The sequence below is a fragment of the Saccoglossus kowalevskii genome, chromosome 11, assembly GCF_978046115.1.
Source record: "Saccoglossus kowalevskii chromosome 11, keSacKowa6.1, whole genome shotgun sequence".
NCBI classification, from domain to species: Eukaryota; Metazoa; Hemichordata; class Enteropneusta; family Harrimaniidae; genus Saccoglossus; species Saccoglossus kowalevskii.
In genome coordinates, this window is record NC_140651.1 from 33,073,541 (window position 1) to 33,100,106 (window position 26,566).

Below are 26,566 nucleotides of genomic sequence, written 5' to 3' on the forward strand. Positions count from 1 at the left end.
GCCATTGTAATGATCAAGGCCACTTATACTAACGTAATAGGAAACACTCATAATTATATAAGCAGTGCCAAAAATTGTTTACACGGTGTGAATCCTTGACGGTCTATAAATACTGTGATTTCTTTGTAATTATTAGTTGTTACCAAACTCTCGATGATACATATTATGTTCTCCAGAATAAATACTATCCGTTGCTGAAGTATATCGTCTCGCTGTCACTTTACCCCGTAACTGCGTAGTGTGTATACACTACCAGGCTCGTTAAGTTTCGTATCCTGCCTTCTATTGTGATACCCAACCACATTTTGGTGCCGAGACCAGGATCTAACGAGTCATCATGCCAAATTTAACTACACTGAAGAAAAGACGGGACAAAGCCAGAATAATTCTCACAAGGGTGCTTGATACAGTCGAAACTATCGTTCAACAATACAACGACCAACCCGACAAGGAAGCTGCTTACAGAGAAATCACCGTTAGTCAACCAGACATCGACCGACATGTGGAAGCATTTATTTCAACAAACCAAGCAGTAATCGACCTGGTTGATGCGGACCACCCTGACTTCACCGACACAATGGACAAAGAAACCGCTCCTTCAAGACGGTGTACTCACATACGTATGTTCATCCAAGAAAACAGCTCTTCCGGTCGACTGAGAATTGCAACAGAACGACAACAAATCCAAAACCTCGAAGCACCTCAACCGGGACCTCCACAACCCGTAAGTCAACCACCCTAACAACAAACTGCACGATACAAGTGCGTCCAGTTACCGAAGTTGGAGATATCCATTTTCTATGGCGACCTCTTATTGTGGATCCAATTCAAAGATAATTTCGAATCGCGATTCACAACGACCCACAACTGACGGATATTCAAACGTTTGTCTACCTTCGTAGTTACGTTGGTGGTGAAGCAAAGCGACTAATTGACGGACTGCCTACAACCGAGGGAAATTGCAAAGTTGCGTTCGATCTACTCAAAGAAAGATATGGTCAGAAGCAAGACATTATCCACGCATACATGAAATCATTATGGGAACAACCACGACCGGACAGTAATCCCACAAGTCTACGACATTTCCATGACGGACTCGAGGCAACTATACGAGGCCTGAAAGTGCTCGGAGAAGACGAATCTCAATATGGACTATTACTTATTCCAATGATTCTCGAAAAACTACCGCTCGATTTCCAACGCCAACTCGCGAGGGCCCACGGAAAAGAAGCGTGGACATTACCTACTCTAAGCGAAGCCGTATGAAATGAAATACGAATCTTATCAGTTGGAAATGAACAATCTATGTACAATCCCGACCACCTTCAGTCCACAGTTGCTGCATTTTATAATGAAGCCCAGACCTTTCTAGCCGAACAACAAACAATCTCTGCTTTCCATACGGGAACTCGACGTAAATACGACCCTGGATATTCTACAAAATCAAAATTGGGCACGCGTCAGAAAAACACCAAGCGACGTTGTGTACAAACCGCCCAATCACCAAACTATACCCATTGGAGACGAGTGAAGTGAATTCAGCTAATACATCACTACCTGAGGGAATCCCGATTTCCCCGATAACCTCGTCTATCGTTTCGATGGAAGCAATAGATGACACAACGCAATCCAATAATGTCAATTCACCACTCATATCTCAACGTCCTCAACGCAAGGCCGCCGTTCAGGCCATGAAATGGATTAGAAAATTAGCCAAGAAGGAACTTCTTTGATTAATAAATAACTTTTATTGTGAAAATAACATTTCCTACAAATACATTTATTTTGCAAGTCTGACAACTAACCCGTTGTGTATATATACTCGTAAACTCCTTTATCTTTATTTGCTTTTAGTTTCTGTACATGTATTCTTATGAACACATTCTGTGAACTTTTTTTTCTTGCCGTATATTCATGTATTTTTCTTTCAAGAATCAATAATATTTTTTTTTCCTATCGATAATTGCCAGGAATTATCTTTCGTCCCCCGGGAGTATGTCGGGAACATTAAGTCACAGTTATTGCTTCGTATTTACTCGTATTCTTTCCGCATATATACTCATTCTTTAGTGTTAGTTCAATGTGTTTCTGTTTTGATATTGCAAGTAAATCTATGGAGAACTAGCACAACCTTGACTGCTTTAAGCCATTGTCATGATCAAGGCCACTTATACTAACGTAATAGGAAACACTCATAATTATATAATCAGTGCCAAAAATTGTTTACACGGTGTGAATCCTTGACGGTCTATAAATACTGTGATCTTTGTAATTACTAGTTGTTACCAAACTCTCGATGATACATATTATGTTCTCCAGAATAAATACTATCCGTTGCTGAAGTATATCGTCTCGCTGTCACTTTATCCCGTAACTGCGTAGTGTGTATACACTACCAGGCTCGTTAAGTTTCGTATCCTATCTTCTATTGTGATACCCAACCACAATAAATGCGCGACCCGAATGGTTCAGTGAGTTATGGGAAACCAGTAAATGCGCGACCCGAATGGTTCAGTGAGTTATGGAAAACCAATAAATGTGCGACCCGAATGGTTCAGTGAGTTATGGAAAACGAATAAATGCGCGACACGAATGTCATCAGTGAGTTATGTGAAACCAATAAAAACGCAACCCGGATGTGATCAGTGAGTTATGGAAAACCAATAAATGCGCGACCAGAATGGTTCAGTGAGACATGGGAAACCAATAAATGCGCGACCCGAATGGTTCAGTGAGTTATGGAAAACGAATAAATGCGCGACCTGAGTGGTTCAGTGAGTTATGGGAAACCAATAAATGCGCGACCTGAATGGTTCAGTGAGTTATGGAAAACCAATAAATGCGCGACCCGAATGGTTCAGTGAGTTATGGAAAACCAATAAATGCGCGAACTTAATGGTTCAGTGAGTTATGGGAAACCAATAAATGCGCGACCCGAATGGTTCAGTGAGTTATGGAAAACCAATAAATGCGCGACCTTAATGGTTCAGTGAGTTATGGGAAACCAATAAATGTGCGACCTGAATGGTTCAGTGAGTTATGGGAAACCAATAAATGCGCGATTCGAATGGTTCAGTGAGGTATGGGAAACCAATAAATGCGCTACCCGAATGGTTCAGTGAGTTATGGGAAACCAATAAATGCGCGACCCGAATGGTTCAGTGGGTTATGGGAAACCAATAAATGCGTGACCTGAATGGTTCAGTGAGTTATGGGAAACCAATAAATGCGCGACCTGAATGGTTCAGTGAGGTATGGGAAACCAATAAATGCGCGACCTGAATGGTTCAGTGAGTTATGGGAAACCAATAAATGCGCGACCTGAATGGTTCAGTGAGGTATGGGAAACCAATTAATGCGCGACCCGAATGGTTCAGATTCATCAGCTCCAGAGAACGAGGCTGTTTGTAGTTATGTTGGCGCTCACCGCTATGTCTGCGGAAGTACTGTGGGAGATTCATGATAGAAGTGAAAAGTCTTTTGATCAGTAAAATAATTCTACAAAAAGTGAAAACTAGAGTTACTGTAAAATAAAGGTTGGTTTTAAATATTAAACATCACGGAATCTTGATAAAATAATGAAAGGAAATTGAACTGGTATGAAAGGACAGTAAATGTAGCTAGAGTGCAAGGTCGGAATCCGGGGTCAAAATACGTCACAATACATCTGATTTGTACTGGTTCAAATACAAGGATTATATTTAGTGACGTTCTAAACCATTATCTCATATTCCACGTTATTCCAGCCACTAAGGAAGCTACAATCTCTGTATCCAGATTCACTTGTAAGTTGGCTATTTCATACACTCTACTGTTATTTTTCGTATGAAGTAATATAACAAATAGTTAATTCAACACCATCTACCTGTAGCCCGAGAATTCAATAGTCAGAGGGTTGTATAGTCCCAGGCTTAATACTAAGTCGCGGGTATCAGGATCCAAGCAAAAACCGCGACTTACCGAGGGGCCTCGTGAAAGGGTGGGGGGTGGTGGGTCGTGCATTGAAAACATATAAAAAGCGCATATACACCCATGGGTTTATTTATAGTGTGTCTCTTGTGTTGAAACTGCAGTAAATGTGGCCAGAATGCAAGGTCAGAATCAGGGGTCAAAATACGTCACAATACATCCATCATTGCGGATGCAAAGTGCGGTATAAAAGACTTGATTTGCAGTTTGCGTGAATGGCCGGGGGAAAATTCATGCAAATTCTGTGATCTCCAGTAAAAGTATCTGCTGCTTTTTTGTGCAATAGCAAAAAATACTAGTAATGCTGCTAAAAGACAAGTCCTTATAGTAAACAAAACAACCTTGGGACGTTTATCTTGAGAAATTGAGAAGACAAAAATCCTTTGGGACAGTCGTTGTGAAACAATAGACATGCTTCGCCAGGGTATCAAGGGTATTTTGATTATTAGTCCCCGTTCGGACGAAGTCCGAAAACTGGAACTTATAATTCGGTCTCCGTCCGTCCGTGCGTCTGTGCGTCCGTGCGTCCGTCCGGAGTCATATCTCAGAATCCCTTGGACTGATTCCGTTCATTCTTTGCATGTCCCTAGAACTTTATGTGGGACATATGCACATGCAGTGGTTTAGCGATTCGATTCAAAATGGCCGACTGGCAGCCTTCTTGTTTCTTGAAAATGTTGTATTTTGAACATGCTTTGTCAGTTTTCATTCAAACTTGGTACATAGATTATACATGTTAGGATACATGTCCACGACGATTTATTTCACAATTGGATCAAAGATGGCCGACTGGCAGCCATCTTGTTTTTTGAAAATGTCGTATTTTGGACATGCTTTGTCAGTTTTCATTCAAATTTAGTATATAGATCATATATGTTAGGATACATGTCCCCGACCGTTCGTGAGTTCCTATGTCTATCCGTCCGTGTGTCCGACGTCCCTGCGTCAATCTGTCCAGAGTCATATTTCAGAATCTTGTGGACGATTGCGTTCATTCTTTGCATGTGTCTAGTACCTTATGTGGGACATATGCACATGCAGTGGCTTAGCGATTTGATTCAAAATGGCCGACTGGCAGCCATCTTGTTTTTGAAAATGTTGTATTTTGAACATGCTTTGTCAGTTGTCATTCAAACTTGGTACATAGAATATAAATGTTAGGATACATGTCCATGACGATTTATTTCGCAATTGGATCAAAGATGGTAGACTGGCTGGCATCTTGCGGTATCTTGGACTCTCGCGACAACCCCTCCGCTTTAATATGACGGGCACAAAAAAAAATTTCAAAAATTTAACGGGGACTGTGTCATTTTCAATGACTTGTTTGAAGATGGAAACTGCTGCTTTATGGAAGAGCAAGGTTCAATGTTATTGCCACAGTAATGACATTTTTAGAGGAATGGCTCGCTAGAAGTATTCACTATGACTCCAGACTTTTCATTGGGTTTATACAAGATTTACATGTTACTTTTAATCCTGCTTAATGTCTTGTTTGTATTCGCATAATGTGAATAAGGGTTTTATTGTCAAAATATTTACGGATGCTTGAAACTATACAAAATTCGACCAATGTACATCCGTTTCATGTGTTAAAAGAACATTGCGATGTTCTCATGGAATTGTCAAAATCTTGGTATATCATTCTCAACTGTCACCAAATTGTATGTTTTGACAACTCGTATGCAATTGTAAGATTATGTTTCAGGAATACTCGAAGTGAATCTCAGCACTGTGCTTTTTATAAATGTTGTGGTTTTTTTATAAGCAAGTCTCAGAAGTATTGGGGCAGCCAATTTGCAAACTAGCTAGCGCATTGGCTAACTGCTGGGGGTTTGACTAAGCAGTTGGCTTTCGAATCTCACTGGCGCCGACCTGTGGTCGCGTCTGCTCGGGGTGGGTCTATATTGCTTTAGGTGACATTGAATGCTTTTACTTGGCCTGGTACGTGTCTGGATTCATCTGGACAATTTGCTTTGTTATGTGAGGTGGCGTGATAAAGTGACAGAACCCCACACCCTCCCCGTGGCTTTCGTTGCGGATGGAAGTTATTTTCACGAGTGATGAGGTGTATCCTGCGACAGTACTTTCACGAGCGAGGGTGTGGGATTCTGTTATTATTACATATGTTCCATATTTGATTATTTCATATTAAAGAAAGAACGTGCAACAAATCGGATGTAATTTAGATCGGGGAACCACATTGCCCATTTATATGTTCCAAGACAGTGTTACGCCCTAGCAACGCGTGCCAGTGTAGAACGCGTGTCACTGTCTGTGTGGAAATAAAATAATCATACGTCTAATCTGAATCACTGTCCGAATAAATTACTCATGGACGTTTAGTCGGGGCCACGACAGAGCCAGAACTTGAACTGGACGATTATGATACACAGTTTATGTTGAAGTTGAAAGTTCCGCCACAGAATTGTGCACTGGCAAACAAGCCGTGCAACTGCAGTACTCTACAGACGGGATGACTTTCGTCGACAGCGGTCGTCGCTGAGCTGCAAGCTACAACTTCTTTTCTGATATTGCTTGCTGGTCGTGGATTGAATGAGTCTTGGTTACCGGTTAAAATGTTGCTCATTTGGCGTTGATAATCTTTATTTGGAACTCAGTAACGCCGCAACGTCGCCAGCAGAAACTTCCTGGTATATCGATGTTCAATGGTTGCGGCTATAGTAATCGCTGATTTTACTGCGGATGGGTCTTTCGAGAGCCCTTCAAGGTTTATATAACTCAATTTCCAGGTGATCAACATACATTAAGTTCTCCCAATCGTAGTATTTTATGTGATGTACACCTGACATGCCAAAAATGTTGCTGAACGATTTGAACCGGATAAAAATAGCAGACGAAAATGTGTTTACAAAATAAAAATAGTTCGGTATCCAATGGAAATACCATGTTCATTTGCATATCGACCGTGAAATACCGAAAACATTATTGCATGGGTGATATGCAAATTTGTTTGACTCAAAATAAGTGACTGCCTAAAAGTACCATTACTGTTGTTCAAATTTCATCTAACTCAGCAAGTATATTCATGTACCCCAAAGGGAAAATATCGTACTTCTAAATATTGTTTATTTTGAAAAACGGTACTCCTGAAGGGACTACTTTGTTTGCTCTCAGACCTCATTTGCATATGGGTTGTGGAAATACCGATTTTGATTTCAGGGACGAATCAAGATAAACTGCAGTACATATGCAATAATGTAAAAGTATTACGAGTAATTTATAATTTAATAATAGTTTATTGATACAACACCAATATAGTACAATACGGTAGTATGGCCACTAAATACAACTATTAACTACATTTAAAATAGAATTAACAAATTTAGTGAAAGGTATAATAAGATGAGTATCCAAAGCACTTAACAAATAAATGAATTTACATTCTTGATTTAGTTTTTCAAATTCTGGAAAGCTAATATTGTGAATTTGTTTTCTCTATTTGATTTAATATCTGAATTTGAACAGTTCATAACATAGTGTTTTTCATCACCCACTTCAGATGAGTCGCACAATTTGCATATTCTTTGATGGATATTATTGTACCGCCCTTTCTCAATTGGCAAGTTATGGCTTGAAATTCTTAATTTTGTAATTGCTGATCTTATATTATAATTCAAATTACTTTTAGATAATTTTCAAATTTGTAATTTTTTATTTACCAGTAGGTATGTCTTTAATTTGTTGCCAACATTTTGATTGTTGTCTTTATTGAGTTGTTTCATCCACTCATTATTATATGTATCTTTAAGTTTATTTTGAATAATTCTTTTTATATTTTTATAATTTAGATTATTAGCTCCCCAGAGTTTGTTACATTTAAGTGTTTCTAACATGTGTTTTATAAAAGTTACAAGTGATTTCAGTTATTGTTCGTGTAGATCCAGTTCATTTTGTAAAGCTTTCTTTATATGGGGGTAGCCATCTTGAACATGGCCTGAAACCAAATAAAGAGACAAGTTGAGAAACAGTTTCCTACAAATCAGGAAGAAAACCATTTCCCGTTATTATGATTGTGTGCATGAGAATTTTTCCCCACACACAATAATACAGGATGATATGTACGGATATGTGTGAATATGTTTCATGGATTAATATGCCACTCTATTGCTTCAATTCCAACTATGTCTTTGAAAATATCATACGTATAAAAGGCGCATATACACTCATGGGTTTATTTATAGTGTGTCTTCTTTATTAAATACACAAGTTAATTGAAAGGTAAGAAACAAATTTACTACAAATTGTATGTTATATCATCACATGTGCCAGGCAGTATTCGAATAAGAATCGATCATGATTATGTTTGCTGTAAACACTGCAGTGATGCGTTGTTTATTTTGTTTATGTCCGATATTATGTGGGTTGTTTGCTGTAGCTTGCGACTTCAACGGTAACATCTTCCAAAATAAACCAGTTTTATCGCAATTATAAACTTTTTCGTCGGAATAAGCACCTTCATAAATAATTTGTCCCAGTTTTACGGGACTTGTGTACTCTGAGATTTTGAATCGTGTCAATGAACTGTACTGTTTTCTCAGAGACATTTAAGTAATGACAACACTATTTTAAAATGTATTTCGAACTGTGATATGTTGTTGAACAGTGTTAATATTTCGTATACCTAAAATAAAGATTATAATAGTATATTAACTTAAAAAATAAACACTGTAACTACATTTAGTAATAAAACTTACTATAAATCTGTTATTTCTTATTTTATAACACTGTGACAGCATTCAGTAATCTAGTTTGCTATATACACATTATTTTTTACAAGGCAAGTTGAACACTGTGACAACATTTAGTTATATAATGTACTACTAGTACATGCATAATCTTGTTATTTCCACTTTACAGGACGACTTGAACTGTAACAACATTTAGTAATATAACTTACAATAAATCTGTTATTTCTGCTGTGGCAACATTTGTGACAACAACGTCCTGTAATCTAAGCTGCAGTAAAAGAAGCAACAACTTTTGAGAAAATGAGTAAGTCAACGGTTTTTTATATGTCATATGTCAAACTGATATAATTGTTTAATGGTTTTACTGTTGTTATTTAATATTGTTTACTTAATTTTGTCTACATTGTCATACCAATTGCCACGCCATGTTTATGTAATATTCGTGTTATTGTGTTCATGAATATTTTGCATGTTAAACTTAAATCGTAAAATATTATATGTTAATAAAGGGCTTTACTATCTCATATATGATTCATTGAACCTGTCATTAAAGAAATGTGAAGCAAATGACCTATTAATTGACTCACAGTGTGTAAGGTTTAAATTGGACTTTGTACACAAATTCTCTGGGATGACATGACAACCACAAATCTCCTGATAGGAAGAAACACAATTGTAACGCCTGTATTATTATCTTCCAAATCTATGATATTATATTATCCATGGCTGCAGATTGGAGTGTCTATCCTGGTGAATACAATATAAATGGTAGCCAGGTGCCCCCTTTCAGTCAAACAACCAGTTTCTAATTTGGACCAGAACCAACCAAGACCATCATGTTCAGATAGTGGTGTCACACTAATTCCATGCATTTGACCGCTATTAATTATTCATGATGTCATTGATTATTCATGAATGGGCGGATGAAAGGTTGGGTCACATTGGAAACACGTCTACTTCTAGTCGTATTTTGTAGTTTAGAACTGAAAATGTAGCTGACATGGGATAAACTGTTATCATATAGTGTAGTGTAGATTAGATTAGAATTACAGTAGTAGTGGTGTTGGGGTTTAGTTATTTCACTCATAAAAATGACAACGGATATGACTGCGACAATACGGAGCAAGACAGTTAGTAAGGTAGTTTTGTCGCCACAGACAGGCAGCAAGACATGTGTAATTTGCAACAACACCGTAGACGATGTAAACATCCGGACGAAGCTTTTCCACAAGTTTAACAAGAAAACAGAAAATTGCCTTCTTATAGAATTCGTTCTTGGTGTAGAAATTGAACAACATGCAATACCGAGACAGTCTGTCGCTACTGTTGCTCGAAAGTACACGATGTACAGAACTCCAAGAACAAGCTTAGAACACAGTATGGAGACACCACGAGATATAAAAGATCAATAAAACAAGTTGAATCTTATAAACATTGTTCACGTGATGACAACCTAAGATAATGTTTCATTTCCTATCATTTCATTCATTCTTTGAACGATTATGTTTAACTAAATATTGCTACACTACAGCAAGTTATTATCAACATTGTCGGTAAATGTACAGCAATTGCTTCCAATGTTGTTGAAGTTGTTTTGCTACAATCAAACTTGTTACAATGTTAGTAAGGCAGCTTTGTTATTATATGAATGAAGAAGGTTTTAAAAAGAGACTCGAACTAGTAGGGCAGAAGGTGGAGAGAGCATTTGGCATTTTGCAGCTCGATTAAGTAGTTATTTTAACCAATAGGTTGTGCTGTCTGCAGTTGATAATAGTTTTGAAGGAGCTAAGGATTTGTAAAGGTTGTAAACATCTGAAATCTAGTCAGTTACAATGTGGTAGTCAGAGAAATCAGTTCTGGAGCACAGGTCAGAAAGGTAAATGACAGGATCGATTCGGCCAGTCTAAACTAAAGTCAGTCAATCAACAATGCATACTGATCCCAATTAGTCATTGAACACATGCATAATAATTGCAATTAAAGTCTTTGAATACATGCATATTAATCCCAATCACAGTCTTTGAATACATGTATAATGATCCCAATCACAGTCTTTTAATACATGTATATTGATACCAATTGCAATATTTGAATACATCCATATTATTCCCAATCACAGTCCTTGAATACATGCATATTAATCTCAATTACAGTCTTTGAACACATGCATATTGATTCCAATTACATTCTTTGAATACATGCATATTGATTCCAATTACAGTCTTTGAATACAAGCATATTAATCCCAATCACAGTCTTTGAACACATGCATATTGATTCCAATTACATTCTTTGAATACATGCATATTGATTCCAATTGCAATATTTGAATACATGCATATTATTCCCAATCACAGTCCTTCAATATATGCATATCAATCCCAATTACAGTCTTTGAATACATGCATGTTGATACTAATTGAAATCTTTGAATACATGCATATTAATCTCAATCACAGTCTTTGAACACATGGATGTTGATACTAATTGCAATCTTTGAATACATGCATATTAATCCCAATCACAGTCTTTGAACACATGCATGTTGATACTAATTGCAATCTTTGAATACAAGCATATTAATCTCTGTCACAGTCTTTGAATACATGCATATTAATCTCTATCACAGTCTTTGAACACATGCATATTGATCCCAATTACAATATATGAACACATGCATATTGATCCAAATTACTGTCTTTAAATACATGCATATTAATCCCAATTACAGTCTTTGAATACATACATATTGATCCCAATTACAATATATGAACACATGCATATTGATCCAAATTACAGTCTTTGAATACATGCATATTAATCCCAATTACAGTCTTTGAATACATACATATTGATCCCAATTACAATATATGAACACATACATATTGATCCAAATTACAGTCTTTGAATACATGCATAATAATTGCAATTAGTCTTTGAATACATGCATAATGATCCCAATTACGGTCTTTGAATACATGCATATTAATCTCAATTACAGCCTTTGAACACATGCATATTGATCCCAATTACGGTCTGTGAATACATGCATATTGATCCCAATTACAGTCTTTGAACACATGCAAATTAATCGCAATTACAGTCTTTGAATACATGCATATTAATCCCAATTACAGTCTTTGAATACATGCATAATAATTGCAATTAGTCTTTGAATACATGCATATTAATCTCAATTACAGTCTTTGAATACATGAATATCAATCCTAATTACAGTCTTTGAATACATGCATATTAATCCCAATCACAGTCTTTGAATACATGCATGTTGATACCAATTACAGTCTTTCAACACATGCATATTGATCCCAATTACAGTCTTTGAATACATGCATATTGATGCCAATTTCAGTCTTTGAATACATGCATATTAATCCCAATTACACTCTTTGAACACATGCATATCAATCCTAATTACAGTCTTTGAATACATTCGTGTTGATCCCAATCACAGTCTTTGAATACATGCATGTTGATTCCAATTACAGTCTTTGAACACATGCATATTGATCCCAATTACAGTCTTTGAATACATGCATATTAATCGCAATTACAGTCTTTGAATACATTCGTGTTGATCCCAATCACAGTCTTTGAATACATGCATATTGATTCCAATTACAGTCTTCGAATACATGCATATTAATCCCAATTACAGTCTTTGAACACATGCATATTGATCTCAATCACAGTCTTTGCACACATGCATGTTGATACTAATTGCAATCTTTGAATACATGTATATTAATCGCAATTACAGTCTTTGAACACATGTATATTGCTTCCAATTACAGTCTTTGAATACATGCATATCAATCCTAATTACAGACTTTGAATACTTGCATATTAATCCCAATCACAGTATTTGAACACATGCATGTTGATACTAATTACAATCTTTGAATACATGCATATTAATCTCAATCACAGTCTTTGAACACATGCATGTTGATACTAATTGCAATCTTTGAATACATGCATATTAATCTCAATCACAGTCTTTGAATACATGCATATGAATCTCAATCACAGTCTTTGAACACATGCATGTTGATACTAATTGCAATCTTTGAATACATGCATATTAATCTCAATCACAGTCTTTGAACACATGCATGTTGATACTAATTGCAATCTTTGAATACAAGCATATTAATCTCTATCACAGTCTTTGAATACATGCATATAAATCTCAATCACAGTCTTTGAACACATGAATGTTGATACTAATTGCAATCTTTGAATACATGCATATTAATCTCAATCACAGTCTTTGAACACATGCATGTTGATACTAATTGCAATCTTTGAATACATGCATATTAATCTCTATCACAGTCTTTGAATACATGCATATCAATTTCAATCACAGTCTTTGAACACATGCATGTTGATACTAATTGCAATCTTTGAATACATGCATATTAATCTCAATCACAGTCTTTGAACACATGAATGTTGATACTAATTGCAATCTTTGAATACATGCATATTAATCTCAATCACAGTCTTTGAACACATGCATGTTGATACTAATTGCAATCTTTGAATACATGCATATTAATCCCAATCACAGTCTTTGAACACATGCATGTTGATACTAATTGCAATCTTTGAATACAAGCATATTAATCTCTATCACAGTCTTTGAATACATGCATATCAATCTCAATCACAGTCTTTGAACACATGCATGTTGATACTAATTGCAATCTTTGAATACATGCATATTAATCCCAATCACAGTCTTTGAACACATGCATGTTGATACTAATTGCAATCTTTGAATACAAGCATATTAATCTCTATCACAGTCTTTGAATACATGCATATTAATCTCTATCACAGTCTTTGAACACATGCATATTGATCCCAATTACAATATATGAACACATGCATATTGATCCCAATTACAGTCTTTGAATACATGCATATTGATGCCAATTACAATATATGAACACATGCATATTGATCCAAATTACAGTCTTTGAATACATGCATAATAATTGCAATTAGTTTTTGAATACATGCATATTGATCCCAATTACGGTCTTTGAATACATGCATATTAATCTCAATTACAGCCTTTGAACACATGCATATTGATCCCAATTATGGTCTGTGAATACATGCATATTGATTCCAATTACAGTCTTTGAACACATGCATATTAATCGCAATTACAGTCTTTGAATACATGCATATTAATCCCAATTACAGTCTTTGAATACATGCATAATAATTGCAATTAGTCTTTGAATACATGCATATTAATCTCAATTACAGTCTTTGAATACATGAATATCAATCCTAATTACAGTCTTTGAATACATGCATATTAATCCCAATCACAGTCTTTGAATACATGCATGTTGATACAAATTACAGTCTTTCAACACATGCATATTGATCCCAATTACCGTCTTTGAATACATGCATATTGATGCCAATTTCAGTCTTTGAATACATGCATATTAATCCCAGTTACACTTTTTGAACACATGCATATCAATCCTAATTACAGTCTTTGAATACATTCGTGTTGATCCCAATCACAGTCTTTGAACACATGCATATTGATCCCAATTACAATATATGAACACATGCATATTGATCCCAATTACAGTCTTTGAATACATGCATATTGATCCCAATTACAATATATGAACACATGCATATTGATCCAAATTACAGTCTTTGAATACATGCATAATAATTTCAATTAGTCTTTGAATACATGCATATTGATCCCAATCACAGTCTTTGAACACATGCATGTTGATACTAATTGCAATCTTTGAATACATGCATATTAATCTCAATCACAGTCTTTGAACACATGCATGTTGATACTAATTACAGTCTTTAAATACATGCATATTGATCCCAATTACAGTCTTTGAACACATGTATATTAATCGCAATTACAGTTTTTGAACACATGCATATTGATTCCAATTACAGTCTTTGAATACATGAAAATCAATCCTAATTACAGTCTTTGAATACATGCATATTAATCTCAATCACAGTCTTTGAACACATGCATGTTGATACTAATTGCAATCTTTGAATACATGCATATTAATCTCAATCACAATCTTTGAACACATGCATGTTGATACTAATTGCAATCTTTGAATAAATGCATATTTATCGCAATTACAGTCTTTGAACACATGCATATTGCTTCCAATTACAGTCTTTGAATAAATGCATATCAATCCTAATTACAGTCTTTGAATACATGATATTAATCCCAATTACAGTCTTTGAACACATGCATGTTGATACTAATTGCAATCTTTGAATACATGCATATTAATCTCAATCACAGTCTTTGAACACATGCATGTTGATACTAATTACAGTCTTTGAATACATGCATATTAATCCCAATCATAGTCTTTGAACACATGCACGTTGATACTAATTGCAATCTTTGAATACATGCATATTAATCTCAATCACAGTCTTTGAACACATGGATGTTGATACTAATTGCAATCTTTGAATACATGCATATTAATCCCAAATCACAGTCTTTGTACACATGCATGTTGATACTAATTGCAATCTTTGAATACAAGCATATTAATCTCTGTCACAGTCTTTGAATACATGCATATTAATCTCTATCACAGTCTTTGAACACATGCATATTGATCCCAATTACAAAATATGAACACATGGATATTGATCCAAATTACTGTCTTTAAATACATGCATATTGATCCCAATTACAGTCTTTGAATACATGCATATTGATCCCAATTACAATATATGAACACATGCATATTGATCCAAATTACAGTCTTTGAATACATGCATAATAATTGCAATTAGTCTCTGAATACATGCATATTGATCCCAATTACGGTCTTTGAATACATGCATATTAATCTCAATTACAGCCTTTGAACACATGCATATTGATCCCAATTACGGTCTGTGAATACATGCATATTGATCCCAATTACAGTCTTTGAACACATGCATATTAATCGCAATTACAGTCTTTGAATACATGCATATTAATCCCAATTACAGTCTTTGAATACATGCATAATAATTGCAATTAGTCTTTGAATACATGCATATTGATCCCAATTACGGTCTTTGAATACATGCATATTAATCTCAATTACAGCCTTTGAACACATGCATATTGAACCCAATTACGGTCTGTGAATACATGCATATTGATCCCAATTACAGTCTTTGAATACATGAATATCAATCCTAATTACAGTCTTTGAATAAATGCATATTAATCCCAATCACAGTCTTTGAATACATGCATGTTGATACCAATTACAGTCTTTCAACAGATGCATATTGATCCCAATTACAGTCTTTGAATACATGCATATTGATGCCAATTTCAGTCTTTGAATACATGCATATTAATCCCAATTACACTCTTTGAACACATGCATATCAATCCTAATTACAGTCCTTGAATACATTCGTGTTGATCCCAATCACAGTCTTTGAATACATGCATGTTGATTCCAATTACAGTCTTTGAACACATGCATATTGATCCCAATTACAGTCTTTGAATACATGCATATTAATCGCAATTACAGTCTTTGAATACATTCGTGTTGATCCCAATCACAGTCTTTGAATACATGCATATTGATTCCAATTACAGTCTTCGAATACATGCATATTAATCCCAATTACAGTTTTTGAATACATGCATATTGAGCTCAATCACAGTCTTTCAACACATTCATGTTGATACTAATTGCAATCTTTGAATACATGCATATTAATCGCAATTACAGTCTTTGAACACATATATATTGCTTCCAATTACAGTCTTTGAATACATGCATATCAATCCTAATTACAGACTTTGAATACTTGCATATTAATCCAATCACAGTATTTGAACACATGCATGTTGATACTAATTACAATCTTTGAATACATGCATATTAATCTCAATCACACTCTTTGAACACATGCATGTTGATACTAATTGCAATATTTGAATACATGCATATTAATCTCAATCACAGCCTTTGAACACATGCATGTTGATACTAATTGCAATCTTTGAATACATGCATATAAATCTCAATCACAGTCTTTGAACACATGCATGTTGATACTAATTGCAATCTTAGAATACATGCATATTAATCCCAATCACAGTCTTTGAACACATTCATGATGATACTAATTGCAATCTTTGAATACAAGCATATTAATCTCTATCACAGTCTTTGAATACATGCATATTAATCTCTATCACAGTCTTTGAACACATGCATATTGATCCCAATTACAATATATGAACACATGCATATTGATCCCAATTACAGTCTTTGAATACATGCATATTGATGCCAATTACAATATATGAACACATGCATATTGATCCAAATTACAGTCTTTGAATACATGCATAATAATTGCAATTAGTTTTTGAATACATGCATATTTATCCCAATTACGGTCTTTGAATACATGCATATTAATCTCAATTACAGCCTTTGAACACATGCATATTGATCCCAATTACGGTCACTGAATACATGCATATTGATTCCAATTACAGTCTTTGAACACATGCATATTAATCGCAATTACAGTCTTTGAATAAATGCATATTAATCCCAATTACAGTCTTTGAATACATGCATAATAATTGCAATTAGTCTTTGAATACATGCATATTAATCTCAATTACAGTCTTTGAATACATGAATATCAATCGTAATTACAGTCTTTGAATACATGCTTATTAAGCCCAATCACAGTCTTTGAACACATGCATGTTGATACTAATTGCAATCTTTGTATACATGCATATTAATCTCAATCGCTGTCCCTGAACACATGCATATTGATCCCAATCACAGTCTTTGAATACATGCATGTTGATATCAGTTACAGTCTTTCAACACATACATATTGATCCCAATTACAGTCTTTGAATACATGCATATTGATCCCAATTACTGTCTTTGAACACATGCATATTAATCGCAATTACAGTCTTTGAATACATGCATATTAATCCCAATTACAGTCTTTGAATACATGCATAATAATTGCAATTAGTCTTTGAATACATGCATATTAATCTCAATTACAGTCTTTGAATACATGAATATCAATCCTAATTACAGTCTTTGAATACATGCATATTAATCCCAATCACAGTCTTTGAACAGATGCATATTAATCGCAATTACAGTCTTTGAATACATGCATATTGATGCCAATTTCAGTCTTTGAATACATGCATATTAATACCAATTACACTCTTTGAACACATGCATATCAATCCTAATTACAGTCTTTGAATACATTCGTGTTGATCCCAATCACAGTCTTTGACCACATGCATGTTGATTCCAATTACAGTCTTTGAACACATGCATATTGATCCCAATTACAGTCTTTGAATACATGCATATTAATCGCTATTACAGTCTTTGAATACATTCGTGTTGATCCCAATCACAGTCTTTGAATACATGCATATTGATTCAAATTACATTCTTCGAATACATGCATATTAATCCCAATTACAGTCTTTGGATACATGCATATTGACCCCAATTACAGTCTTTGAACACACGCATATTGATCCCAATCACAGTCTTTGAACACATGCATGTTGATACTAATTGCAATCTTTGAATACATGCATATTAATCTCAATCACAGTCTTTGAACACATGCATGTTGATACTAATTGCAATCTTTGAATACAAGCACATTAATCTCTATCACAGTCTTTGAATACATGCATATTAATCCCTATCACAGTCTTTGAACACATGCATATTGATCCCAATTGCAATATATGAACACATGCATAATGATCCCAATTACAGTCTTTGAATACATGCATATTGATCCCAATTACAATATGTGAACACATGTATATTGATCCAAATTACAGTCTTTGAATACATGCATATTAATCTCAATTACAGCCTTTGAACACATGCATATTGATCCTAATTACGGTCTGTGAATACATGCATATTGATTCCAATTACAGTCTTTGAACACATGCATATTAATCGCAATTACAGTCTTTGAATACATGCATATTAATCCCAATTACAGTCTTTGAATACATGCATAATAATTGCAATTAGTCTTTGAATACATGCATATTAATCTCAATTACAGTCTTTGAATACATGAATATCAATAGTAATTACAGTCTTTGAATACATGCATATTAATCCCAATCACAGTCTTTGAACACATGCATGTTGATACTAATTGCAATCTTTGTATACATGCATATTAATCTCAATCGCAGTCCCTGAACACATGCATATTGATCCCAATCACAGTCTTTGAATACATGCATGTTGATACCAATTACAGTCTTTCAACACATGCATATTGATCCCAATTACAGTCTTTGAACAGATGCATACTGATTCCAATTACAGTCTTTGAATACATGCATATCAATCCTAATTACAGTCTTTGAATACATTCGTGTAGTTCCCAATCACAGTCTTTGAACACATGCATATTGATCCCAATTACAGTCTTTGAATACATGCATATTAATGGAAATTACAATCTTTGAACACATGCATATTGATTCTAATTACAGTCTTTGAATACATGCATATTAATCGCAATTACACTCTTTGAGCACATGCATATTGATTCCAATTACAGTCTTTGAATACATGTATATTGATCCAAATTACAGTCTTTGAATACATGCATAATAATTGCAATTAGTCTTTGAATACATGCATATTAATCCCAATTACAGTCTTTGAACACATGCATATTGATCCCAATTACGGTCTTTGAATACATGCATATTGATCCCAATTACAGTCTTTGAACACATGTACATTAATCGCAATTACAGTCTTTGAACACATGCGTATTGATTCCAATTACAGTCTTTGAATACATGATTGTCAATCCTAATTACAGTCTTTGAATACATGCATATTAATCCCAATCACAGTCTTTGAACACATGCATGTTGATACTAATTGCAATCTGTAAATACATGCATATTAATCTCAATCACAGTCTTTGAACACATGAATGTTGATACTAATTGCAATCTTTGAATACATGCATATTAATCTCAATCACAGTCTTTGAACACATGCATGTTGATACTAATTGCAATCTTTGAATACATGCATATTAATCCCAATCACAGTCTTTGAACACATGCATGTTGATACTAATTGCAATCTTTGAATACAAGCATATTAATCTCTATCACAGTCTTTGAATACATGCATATCAATCTCAATCACAGTCTTTGAACACATGCATGTTGATACTAATTGCAATCTTTGAATACATGCATATTAATCCCAATCACAGTCTTTGAACACATGCATGTTGATACTAATTGCAATCTTTGAATACAAGCATATTAATCTCTATCACAGTCTTTGAATACATGCATATTAATCTCTATCACAGTCTTTGAACACATGCATATTGATCCCAATTACAATATATGAACACATGCATATTGATCCCAATTACAGTCTTTGAATACATGCATATTGATCTCAATTACAATATATGAACACATGCATATTGATCCAAATTACAGTCTTTGAATACATGCATAATAATTGCAATTAGTTTTTGAATACATGCATATTGATCCCAATTACGGTCTTTGAATACATGCATATTAATCTCAATTACAGCCTTTGAACACATGCATATTGATCCCAATTACGGTCTGTGAATACATGCATATTGATTCCAATTACAGTCTTTGAACACATGCATATTAATCGCAATTACAGTCTTTGAATACATGCATATTAATCCCAATTACAGTCTTTGAATACATGCATAATAATTGCAATTAGTCTTTGAATACATGCATATTAATCTCAATTACAGTCTTTGAATACATGAATATCAATCCTAATTACAGTCTTTGAATACATGCATATTAATCCCAATCACAGTCTTTGAATACATGCATGTTGATACAAATTACAGTCTTTCAACACATGCATATTGATCCCAATTACCGTCTTTGAATACATGCATATTGATGCCAATTTCAGTCTTTGATTACATGCATATTAATCCCAGTTACACTTTTTGAACACATGCATATCAATCCTAATTACAGTCTTTGAATACATTCGTGTTGATCCCAATCACAGTCTTTGAACACATGCATATTGATCCCAAATACAATATATGAACACATGCATATTGATCCCAATTACAGTCTTTGAATACATGCATATTGATCCCAATTACAATATATGAACACATGCATATTGATCCAAATTACAGTCTTTGAATAAATGCATAATAATTTCAATTAGTCTTTAAATACATGCATATTGATCCCAATCACAGTCTTTGAACACATGCATGTTGATACTAATTGCAATCTTTGAATACATGCATATTAATCTCAATCACAGTCTTTGAACACATGCATGTTGATACTAATTACAGTCTTTAAATACATGCATATTGATCCCAATTACAGTCTTTGAACACATGTATATTAATCGCAATTACAGTTTTTGAACACATGCATATTGATTCCAATTACAGTCTTTGAATACATGAAAATCAATCCTAATTACAGTCTTTGAATACATGCATATTAATCTCAATCACAGTCTTTGAACACATGCATGTTGATACTAATTGCAATCTTTGAATACATGCATATTAATCTCAATCACAATCTTTGAACACATGCATGTTGATACTAATAGCAATCTTTGAATAAATGCATATTTATCGCAATTACAGTCTTTGAACACATGCATATTGCTTCCAATTACAGTCTTTGAATAAATGCATATCAATCCTAATTACAGTCTTTGAATACATGATATTAATCCCAATTACAGTCTTTGAACACATGCATGTTCATACTAATTGCAATCTTTGAATACATGCATATTAATCTCAATCACAGTCTTTGAACACATGCATGTTGATACTAATTACAGTCTTTGAATACATGCATATTAATCCCAATCATAGTCTTTGAACACATGCACGTTGATACTAATTGCAATCTTTGAATACATGCATATTAATCTCAATCACAGTCTTTGAACACATGGATGTTGATACTAATTGCAATCTTTGAATACATGCATATTAATCCCAATCACAGTCTTTGTACACATGCATGTTGATACTAATTGCAATCTTTGAATACAAGCATATTAATCTCTGTCACAGTCTTTGAATACATGCATATTAATCTCTATCACAGTCTTTGAACACATGCATATTGATCCCAATTACAAAATATGAACACATGGATATTGATCCAAATTACTGTCTTTAAATACATGCATATTGATCCCAATTACAGTCTTTGAATACATGCATATTGATCCCAATTACAATATATGAACACATGCATATTGATCCAAATTACAGTCTTTGAATACATGCATAATAATTGCAATTAGTCTCTGAATACATGCATATTGATCCCAATTACGGTCTTTGAATACATGCATATTAATCTCAATTACAGCCTTTGAACACATGCATATTGATCCCAATTACGGTCTGTGAATACATGCATATTGATCCCAATTACAGTCTTTGAACACATGCATATTAATCGCAATTACAGTCTTTGAATACATGCATATTAATCCCAATTACAGTCTTTGAATACATGCATAATAATTGCAATTAGTCTTTGAATACATGCATATTGATCCCAATTACGGTCTTTGAATACATGCATATTAATCTCAATTACAGCCTTTGAACACATGCATATTGAACCCAATTACGGTCTGTGAATACATGCATATTGATCCCAATTACAGTCTTTGAATACATGAATATCAATCCTAATTACAGTCTTTGAATAAATGCATATTAATCCCAATCACAGTCTTTGAATACATGCATGTTGATACCAATTACAGTCTTTCAACAGATGCATATTGATCCCAATTACAGTCTTTGAATACATGCATATTGATGCCAATTTCAGTCTTTGAATACATGCATATTAATCCCAATTACACTCTTTGAACACATGCATATCAATCCTAATTACAGTCCTTGAATACATTCGTGTTGATCCCAATCACAGTCTTTGAATACATGCATGTTGATTCCAATTACAGTCTTTGAACACATGCATATTGATCCCAATTACAGTCTTTGAATACATGCATATTAATCGCAATTACAGTCTTTGAATACATTCGTGTTGATCCCAATCACAGTCTTTGAATACATGCATATTGATTCCAATTACAGTCTTCGAATACATGCATATTAATCCCAATTACAGTTTTTGAATACATGCATATTGACCCCAATTACAGTCTTTGAACACATGCATATTGATCTCAATCACAGTCTTTCAACACATTCATGTTGATACTAATTGCAATCTTTGAATACATGCATATTAATCGCAATTACAGTCTTTGAACACATATATATTGCTTCCAATTACAGTCTTTGAATACATGCATATCAATCCTAATTACAGACTTTCAATACTTGCATATTAATCCAATCACAGTATTTGAACACATGCATGTTGATACTAATTACAATCTTTGAATACATGCATATTAATCTCAATCACACTCTTTGAACACATGCATGTTGATACTAATTGCAATATTTGAATACATGCATATTAATCTCAATCACAGCCTTTGAACACATGCATGTTGATACTAATTGCAATCTTTGAATACATGCATATAAATCTCAATCACAGTCTTTGAACACATGCATGTTGATACTAATTGCAATCTTAGAATACATGCATATTAATCCCAATCACAGTCTTTGAACACATGCATGATGATACTAATTGCAATCTTTGAATACAAGCATATTAATCTCTATCACAGTCTTTGAATACATGCATATTAATCTCTATCACAGTCTTTGAACACATGCATATTGATCCCAATTACAATATATGAACACATGCATATTGATCCCAATTACAGTCTTTGAATACATGCATATTGATGCCAATTACAATATATGAACACATGCATATTGATCCAAATTACAGTCTTTGAATACATGCATAATAATTGCAATTAGTTTTTGAATACATGCATATTGATCCCAATTACGGTCTTTGAATACATGCATATTAATCTCAATTACAGCCTTTGAACACATGCATATTGATCCCAATTACGGTCAGTGAATACATGCATATTGATTCCAATTACAGTCTTTGAACACATGCATATTAATCGCAATTACAGTCTTTGAATAAATGCATATTAATCCCAATTACAGTCTTTGAATACATGCATAATAATTGCAATTAGTCTTTGAATACATGCATATTAATCTCAATTACAGTCTTTGAATACATGAATATCAATCGTAATTACAGTCTTTGAATACATGCATATTAAGCCCAATCACAGTCTTTGAACACATGCATGTTGATACTAATTGCAATCTTTGTATACATGCATATTAATCTCAATCGCTGTCCCTGAACACATGCATATTGATCCCAATCACAGTCTTTGAATACATGCATGTTGATATCAGTTACAGTCTTTCAACACATACATATTGATCCCAATTACAGTCTTTGAATACATGCATATTGATCCCAATTACTGTCTTTGAACACATGCATATTAATCGCAATTACAGTCTTTGAATACATGCATATTAATCCCAATTACAGTCTTTGAATACATGCATAATAATTGCAATTAGTCTTTGAATACATGCATATTAATCTCAATTACAGTCTTTGAATACATGAATATCAATCCTAATTACAGTCTTTGAATACATGCATATTAATCCCAATCACAGTCTTTGAACAGATGCATATTAATCGCAATTACAGTCTTTGAATACATGCATATTGATGCCAATTTCAGTCTTTGAATACATGCATATTAATACCAATTACACTCTTTGAACACATGCATATCAATCCTAATTACAGTCTTTGAATACATTCGTGTTGATCCCAATCACAGTCTTTGAACACATGCATGTTGATTCCAATTACAGTCTTTGAACACATGCATATTGATCCCAATTACAGTCTTTGAATACATGCATATTAATCGCTATTACAGTCTTTGAATACATTCGTGTTGATCCTAATCACAGTCTTTGAATACATGCATATTGATTCAAATTACATTCTTCGAATACATGCATATTAATCCCAATTACAGTCTTTGGATACATGCATATTGACCCCAATTACAGTCTTTGAACACACGCATATTGATCCCAATCACAGTCTTTGAACACATGCATGTTGATACTAATTGCAATCTTTGAATACATGCATATTAATCTCAATCACAGTCTTTGAACACATGCATGTTGATACTAATTGCAATCTTTGAATACAAGCACATTAATCTCTATCACAGTCTTTGAATACATGCATATTAATCCCTATCACAGTCTTTGAACACATGCATATTGATCCCAATTGCAATATATGAACACATGCATAATGATCCCAATTACAGTCTTTGAATACATGCATATTGATCCCAATTACAATATGTGAACACATGTATATTGATCCAAATTACAGTCTTTGAATACATGCATATTAATCTCAATTACAGCCTTTGAACACATGCATATTGATCCTAATTACGGTCTGTGAATACATGCATATTGATTCCAATTACAGTCTTTGAACACATGCATATTAATCGCAATTACAGTCTTTGAATACATGCATATTAATCCCAATTACAGTCTTTGAATACATGCATAATAATTGCAATTAGTCTTTGAATACATGCATATTAATCTCAATTACAGTCTTTGAATACATGAATATCAATAGTAATTACAGTCTTTGAATACATGCATATTAATCCCAATCACAATCTTTGAACACATGCATGTTGATACTAATTGCAATCTTTGTATACATGCATATTAATCTCAATCGCAGTCCCTGAACACATGCATATTGATCCCAATCACAGTCTTTGAATACATGCATGTTGATACCAATTACAGTCTTTCAACACATGCATATTGATCCCAATTACAGTCTTTGAACAGATGCATACTGATTCCAATTACAGTCTTTGAATACATGCATATCAATCCTAATTACAGTCTTTGAATACATTCGTGTAGTTCCCAATCACAGTCTTTGAACACATGCATATTGATCCCAATTACAGTCTTTGAATACATGCATATTAATGGAAATTACAATCTTTGAACACATGCATATTGATTCTAATTACAGTCTTTGAATACATGCATATTAATCGCAATTACACTCTTTGAGCACATGCATATTGATTCCAATTACAGTCTTTGAATACATGTATATTGATCCAAATTACAGTCTTTGAATACATGCATAATAATTGCAATTAGTCTTTGAATACATGCATATTAATCCCAATTACAGTCTTTGAACACATGCATATTGATCCCAATTACGGTCTTTGAATACATGCATATTGATCCCAATTACAGTCTTTGAACACATGTACATTAATCGCAATTACAGTCTTTGAACACATGCGTATTGATTCCAATTACAGTCTTTGAATACATGATTGTCAATCCTAATTACAGTCTTTGAATACATGCATATTAATCCCAATCACAGTCTTTGAACACATGCATGTTGATACTAATTGCAATCTGTAAATACATGCATATTAATCTCAATCACAGTCTTTGAACACATGCATGTTGATACAAATTGCAATCTTTGAATACATGCATATTAATCGCAATTACAGTCTTTGAACATATGCATATTGCTTCCAATTACAGTCATTGAATACATGCATATTAATCCCAATCACAGTCTGTGAACACATGCATGTTGATACTAATTGCAATCT

General features: G+C 33.9%; 1 pseudogene; it reads left to right on the plus strand.

The window, feature by feature from the left end:
• The first annotated feature begins 337 nt into the window (after positions 1 to 337).
• LOC144353158 (FAD-dependent oxidoreductase domain-containing protein 2-like) overlaps positions 338 to 26,566 on the plus strand; it is a 33,063-nt pseudogene continuing 6,834 nt past the window's right edge.